General features: G+C 44.0%; 1 non-coding gene across 1 annotated transcript; it reads left to right on the top strand.

The window, feature by feature from the left end:
- Positions 1-5,258: 5,258 nt before the first annotated feature.
- Positions 5,259-5,331, top strand: TRNAA-CGC (transfer RNA alanine (anticodon CGC)). The gene has a single exon. It is a non-coding gene; the product is annotated as a tRNA-Ala (tRNA).
- Positions 5,332-7,520: the final 2,189 nt, after the last annotated feature.

The raw sequence follows: 7,520 nt of genomic DNA, 5'->3' as shown, positions 1-7,520 counted from the left end.
CCGCAGCTTGAGGAAAGGTATGGACATCCGCCAAGGAGAAGCAGGCTTCTGGGAAAGCGTGTGCTCTGAGTCACCCTGGCCCATTACTGGTGATCTCTGTCCCCTTTCCTCTCCCCTATCCCTCCCCTGCTGCGTCTGACACTGGGGTTCTTCCTCAGCCGAGGAGCCCTCGGTGCTGGGGGACCCCTGGGAAGAAGGCTGAACCCCTGCCCTCAAGAAGCTCCCGGATTGCAGGATAAGTGGTCAGGGTAATGCTAGCGGCCTCACTGGTTCATGCAGGGGAACAGAGCCAGAGCACCACGCCAGGAAGAGGGCGAGGAGACCAGAGCTCCTCCAGGATGGGTGACACCCTAGTGCCTATGACAGTGCCCTGTGGACACCAGGCCCCCAGGTTTTGTTTCGCTGAACTGATCGGGAACTTTCCCTCTGCCCAAGCACTCCCTCCCACGGTGCCCCTGAGGATGCGAAAGCCATGATCTGAGAAGGCATCAGTGGAAGGGTTCAGATTCTGTAGGTGTAAGTTCTGTCTCGACCACCACCCACCCTTGTGAAGTCAGACACGTGATTTATCTTCGCTGCATCTCTTTTTTCACCCACAAAAATGAGAGGACTTCTCTAGGATCCCCAACTTTGAAACCCTACACCTCTAAGTGTTAATGTGAAAGAAATCCAGGACTGCTGAGAAGGCAAAAAAAGCAATGAGTGTAAACACGCCTTTAAAATCCTTAGCCAAGGGTCAGGCGTTTCCATGGACACGGAGTCCCTAAACAGCAGAAAAGACAAGCAAGGTCCATCAGGCCTCCTCCAGGCATCCTGCCACATGTTCCACGTGAAGAACAAGAACCTCGAGTCAACTCTGCTTGAGCCTTCATCACTTTTTTTTTAATGTTCTTGTTAAGCTCCGCCCATCATTTGCACACACATGGTTGTGTATTTTGCAACGGGGACTTGGCAGGATTTTCTGCCACATACTCTGATGCAGTAAATGAATATGTTATGACTCGCCAACCACTGATGTAGGGGGAGAGGCTGCCTTTGGGGGATTTCAAATGTGACTAAACATTACTGGAAATACCCAAACCGAGCCCCACTGATTCTGATTTCGCACCGCTGAACAAATCTGTATGTGTGCCCATTTTTTTTTTCAGATGAAAAGAGACAGTGATAAAAATCAGTAATCTAGTAACATACTTAAGACAGATATTTAGAAATGGCTGGGTTTTGTTTTTTTATTTTTAATTTTCAATTTTTTTTTTTTTTTTTTTTTTTTTTTTTTGCTGGGGGAGGAAATAGCTGGGTTTTGATTGTATGTAGATGACCATTGTGGGCTGAAGTTTTCACAGTGACTTAGCAAATGTTTTCCAACCTCTTGCCAGACTAAACCCCTCAAGAAATGACTTCCAGGTCAAACCTTTTAAGAAGTAGCTCTTATTTCCTGTCCTAGAGTGGTTCGTTTCTTCCCCTCCTCGGTGACTCTGAGATGTAACTGGCACCGCTGTCGTAGGTCGGACCTCATCTACAACGCGCTACGTCGGGTGCGGCTGGTGCAGGGCGGCGATCACCCACCTTCACCATCAGCCATGCTGAGTTCTCTTCTATCAGAGTTGCCCACTGGTGGTCCAGGCAGAAAGTCAGTCGCTAAAAGCCCAGGTTGAGGAGGTAGGCTTCCTGAGTTTTAATCCAGATTGACCATTTTAACTTTAGAAAATATTTGTCAGCGTGCCTTCAAGCATCTCACCTCCTCCATCTGCCTTCCCGCTGTTTCCGAGTCTCTTTTTACTAGGATGTCGGTGCCCCTGTGTCTGCTTCCCTGCAGCTTAGCTCGTCTCTCAGTCTTTCGATTTATCCCTTCCCAGTGCTTCTAGGGAAGTTCTTTGAGTCAGTTTTTCATCTTCCTTTTCCTTCAGCTGTGTCAGTTCTGCTGTTCCACCATCCGCTAAATCTCTTATTTCAACAATTGTGTTTTCAAAGTCAGTACTTCAAGCTGCTGCTGCTTTATAACTGCTTGGTCCCGTGGCACTCCCCCATCCTCTCCCGCATCTCTCTGTTGACGTTGATTGTGCCCATTTTACATTCTTGATCTGTTCCATGTGTCATCCTGCCTCCCCCGGGGAAGTCCCCCCTGGTTTTCTCTCTTCCATGATCCTTGAAGTCCTCACATCCCTGACCATTTCCCCTATGACTTTATCTTTTATCCTCTTCAGACTAACATTTGCTTCAGCTGGTACCTCTACCTAAAGGAGATGGAAACCTCAGATCTCGCTTCTGTCCTATTAGGAATGGGCTCAAGTCAGATAGCTTCTAGAATAGTAAGTGGATTTTTTTTTTAACTTTCTATTTTGAAATAATTGTAGATTCACAGGATGCTGCATAGATAGTGCAGAGAGGTCCTGTGTGCCTGGCACTGAGTTTTGCCCATTGGTTATAGCTTAGGTAACCAGGGCACCTCAATAAACAAAACAAAAACAGGAAATAGGTGTTGGCACGCCAGGTCTGTAAGGACCTGCTCCACTTTGATAATGGCCTTGCCCTTGGGGGGAGGTATGGAAATTTCCAGACCTGCCAACCTCAACTGCTCTTACCTACTGCCCTCCCATCCTTGCTGGGCTTCTGAGCCTCCTGGGGGCAACCTGATCTTGCCATGTCCAGCTGGCTTTTGTGCTCATGATAGCAGTGGGGTGGCAGGGATCCTTTCAGAGAAGGGAAGAGGATACAACCAGGAATTTGCTCCCATCCCCTGTCCCCTTTTTTAGCCTGTAACCCTCGCTCTCTCCAGTTCACCCTTCACCCAAGCTCATCTTCCCACATGAGGGCTTTATCACCAGTTGTCTCTCCAGGTTTCTCCATGGTTCGGTCCCTTGCCCCTGTGCTGAGACACCTGGGGCACAGTCAGATCTCCAGCTCGGTTAATAAGACTGAGGCAGAAGTGGTCTGGAATTGCTACACCTCCCAGCCCCCTGCCTGACCCCCAGTCCCTGGCCCCGCCCCTTGTCCCCCTCCACCAGCTCAGCCATTCTGGTGCATCACCTTAGCCCAGCACCTGCCCCTCAAAGGTAGCTGGTGACGCTTTGTCATCTACATCACGAACAGAAGATTTTCAGCCCCGCTCACAAACAGGTTTCATCCTAATACCCCAGTCTTTTATTTCTCCCTGTGAACTTTTCCTTTCCAGTCCCCGAAACCAAACTCACTTGATTTCCCCTCCATTGTCGGTTCCAGCTCAGGACTACCCTTTAGTTCTGTTTGCCTGAGTCCGCCCGCCAAACCCCCAGTTGGGATTGCTCTTTCTGTCCCGTGAGTTCCTAAAGCAAGGATTCAAGCAGCATTAACTGGGGACAGGTCACTGACTGCTCCCGATATCTTGAAATGTCCTCAGCTAGATGACACAGTCCTTGGGGGAAGAAGTCTGTCTTCTGACGTGTCTCCCGTGAACGTGATGTTCCGCACCACAAGGGAAAGCTATTTTGGGGGGGGGGGTTCCCTTTCAATTAAAAAAAAAATTTTGTTAAAATACAGTCAGTTTACAATTTTGCATCAATTTCTGGTGCACAGCATAATGTTTCAGTCATACATAGACACATATACGTTCCTTTTCATATTCTTTTCCATTATAGGTCACTACAAGTTATTGAGTGTAGCTCCCTGTGCTAAACAGTAGAAACATGTTATTTATCTATTTTATATATAGTAGTTAGTATCTGCAAGTCTCCACCTCCCAATTCATTCCTTCCCACCCACTTCCCCCAGGGGTAACCGTAAGTTTGTTTACTGTGTCTGTGAGTCTGTTTCTGTTTTGTAAATACGTTCATTTCTGTATTTTTTTTAATTCTACATATGAGTGATATCATATGTTATTTTTCTTTCTCTTTCTGGCTCACTTCACTTAGAATGATGATCTCCAGTTCCATCCATGTTACTGCAAATGGCATTTTTTATTATTTTTTATAGTTGAGTAGTGTTCCACTGTATAAATATACCACAGCTTCTTTATCCAGTCATCTGTTGATGGACATTTAGGTTGTTTCCGTGTCTTGGCTGTTGTAAATAGTGCTGCTGTGAGCACTGGGGTGCATGAGTCTTTTCGAATTCGAGTTCCCTCTGGATACATGCTCAGGAGTGGTCATTGATTGACGGAGACCTTCAGTGAATTTCACAGCTCATTCTACCATTCATACACATACTTTCTCCGCACGTCTGGAGGCCAGGTAGGGTTCAGCTCACTCACTTCCTTTCTGCTCTCTCAGCATTATGCCCAGTGCCAAGGTGTGTGAGGACTATGTATACCTTCACTTCTTCAGTCAAAGCCATGAACAGGTGCACGCCTTCTCTCTGTCATCTCATAATAAGAACCTCGAATAGCAATAATTCATTTGTTGTGTCCTGAGCTACAGAAAGCAGTGCCCTTCTGGAAGGGGTGTGTGTGTGTGTTTGTGTGTGTGTGTGTGTGTGTGTTTTAGAGAACACAGGCTGAGTGGAATGACCTTGACTTATCAAAGTCAGAGCCCAGAAAGCAAACAGGACTCATCCCAGATGGGACTGAGTTGGCCATTGTTGCTCTGGAACCAGTCTCATTACTTGAGATCCAATCTGCCGGCTGCCATGTTACCCTTCATTACTTGGGAGCATCTTAAATTTGCAAAACAATTGGAAATGCTAAAGTCCAACCATCACGATTACTCACAAAATACTTTCTTCTTGGAAGTTAACTCCTGAGTAATGTAAGTTTTCCTGTTCTCTGTCTCGATCCCTGTTGTTTCAAAGTAGACATAGAACATCTACATGTAACTACACGGGCTTCAAATGCTAATACATTGCAGCAAGGATCTTACTTCAAAATCATACAGTACGTGAAACTTTAAAGTCTTGTTAACTGAAAATCACAAGCACACAGTTGCATCAGTCATTTCAGTCTCTGACCTCTGAGACGTTTAGCCTTGTCAGATATTTATAAAGTTGGGAAATTTTCAGTGGTGTTATGTAATGGGAAAGAAGGAACCATTTGGAACTAAGCAGCTAAGATCTTGTTCTGATTACTCTCTAGCTGTGTAATTTGGGGTAGATCCTGGAACTCTCATAGATCCATTTTCCTGTTTTGGAAAATGTGAAAAATAATTCCTATTTCATGGGATAGCTGTGAGAGTTAAACCAGATCATAAACGTGGAGGTGATTAAATAGAGCACTTTGTACCCTGGAGATTATTGCACTTCTGTTTGTCACCATCTCTTTTCTTCATTTGAAAAGCCATAGCACTGAGGTGGGAGGGTGTAGCTCAGGGGTAGAGCACGTACTTCGCATGCACGAGGTCCTGGGATCAATCCCCAGTACCTCCATTAAAAATAAAGTAATTAAATAAACTTAATTGCCTGCCTCCCCCAAAAAATAAATAAAAAGGTATCCTTAAAAAAAAAAGTCATAGTGCCAAATGTATGCATGGTTTTAAATTAGGTACCTTAATAGATCAAGAAAGAGCCCCATTAAAAACAGTTATATTTTAATTAATATTTCATAATTCACTGGATCACTGTCTCTAATACTCAAGGATGCTGGTTTTACATGAACTGATATAGTTCACACAGTCAAAGCACTTAGTTCCCAGGGATGCTGTCTAGAAATGTTGACTGAAGAATAAGCCAGTAAGCAGCGGCACAAGCAGAAAGAGGCTTCCTGGCTGCCAGGTGGCGGGCTTTGGTTGCGTAAGTTTACCCCGGGCTTTTCCTGTTGGGTTCCACGATACTTAGAGAAAGACCTCCTCCTTTGTGCAGAAACCACTTCAAAATTCTCTTAGAAAGGTGAGAAGAGTATAAATATTTTCAAGGGTAGGAGGAAGGAAATTCTGTATCTTCATCAATCACGCATACCAAGCTAAGCGTCCAAAGTTTTTTAAGGAAAATACTTTGTAAAACTTCTTTAAGAAATTCCTGTGAAAGAATAAAAAGAAATTACATCTCAAGAAGGGAGATAAAGAAAGAAGAGGTATGTATTCAGTGTTGAGAGTAACTTTATACACAGAATCTTTGGAACAATCTCTCTACCCTTTGCTTATTTTGGTTATTTGGACTTCTCTAATAAGCTATCATGAGGTCTTTCTAAAATTATTACAAGGGAAAATTAAAAAAAAAAAACACTTTTCCACTATCTCATTTGTTGGCAAAAGAGAAAGAAAACAAAGCAAAGACATCTGGTAAAACTGTCGACTGTGGTTAGGTATCTCCGATGGCCTGTTAGGTTGTTTCAAGGCACGTTTTATTTAATTCTACTGAATGCTATTGAGCTGCTCAGACCAGAACTGTGCGTTCTGTTGTGTTTCCACGTCCACCATCGCAATTCAGTAACAGTTAGTAACGAGTTACCATTTATCGTTTACAATAGGCCACGCACTGCGTTAGCACCTTTGCGTAGGTTATGTCCTTAAGTCTCCAAAATGGCCTTTGAAGCAGACACCATCCGTGTTCATACTGTCTGGTGTGGAAAACTGAGTGGTCGTGCCCAAGGTCACACAGCCAGTAAGAGGAGGTTCCAGGTCACGCGGGTAAGCAATGCAGAAAGCACGCATCAGACGCCAGCTGATGGTGGCTTTGACGGGATATAGGAACAGCATACTTATTTATAAAAAGTGACCTGCCCCAGGACTGTCTTCTTGTAGACGTGAGTAAAAAACCTGCCAAGGTTGAAGCTTTATTGCACGTATAGCATCTGATTAAATAGTTTCCGATAGCCAAATTAAGCCTGTACTAAGAACTGGGCACTCAGATCGAGCTCTAATCAGTCATCTATATTCTGACATCATTTTACTTTTGAGCAGCTAAATTACTTTGGGGCCTGGAAGCTCAGACAAGGGACTAAAGAGAATCTCTCGCATATTTAATATCCAATGATTAAAAGGTGAAATAGCCTTGACCTTGAATTCTCTCACCGTTTGGGTTATGCCCCGAACATTACATTTATGCTGTATTTTTGTTTTGTTTTGGTGTAAGGCAAGAAACTCTTATGGTCAGTGCCTATCGAGCTGCTCTGGTCAAATATTTATTAAAAAGTGCCTATTGATTTGCAGATTATGACCGACCACATATGAACCCTTCTTTCCAGTGACATTCTTATTTAAGGTATTGATTAAAGGCTTTTCATGCAGAAAGCATTTTTCTTGTCAGTTCAGTTACGCTGGCTTTTGTAATAAGCTAATTTGATTTCCTTTTTTAACCTTTGTTTGATTAGAGGAACAGACATTTGCATTAAAATTCAGGAGAGATGAAGTCTGTCATCGATCCTGACTTCCTCGTGGACCTCTTGTGCTCCGCGAGAGATGATTTAGAGAATGTCAGGAGGCTCGGAACAACCATAATGAGACAGGGAAAAAAAAAATCACTTCAGACTTACAAACCAGTGAGGGCTTATTTGACAGAAAGGGCAATTGCGTTGGGTGGATACGTTCTAGAGGAATCCAATTCAGGAAGTTCAAGTTTGTTCTTTTAGGCCAAGTCGTTAAGAGATCTGTGAGGTGAACTGACGTTAATAAAGTACT

This window comes from Camelus bactrianus, chromosome 35 (assembly GCF_048773025.1).
Source record: "Camelus bactrianus isolate YW-2024 breed Bactrian camel chromosome 35, ASM4877302v1, whole genome shotgun sequence".
NCBI classification, from domain to species: domain Eukaryota; kingdom Metazoa; phylum Chordata; class Mammalia; order Artiodactyla; family Camelidae; genus Camelus; species Camelus bactrianus.
Note: the sequence above shows the minus strand (reverse complement) of the source record. Positions and strands in the feature narration are given on the sequence as shown.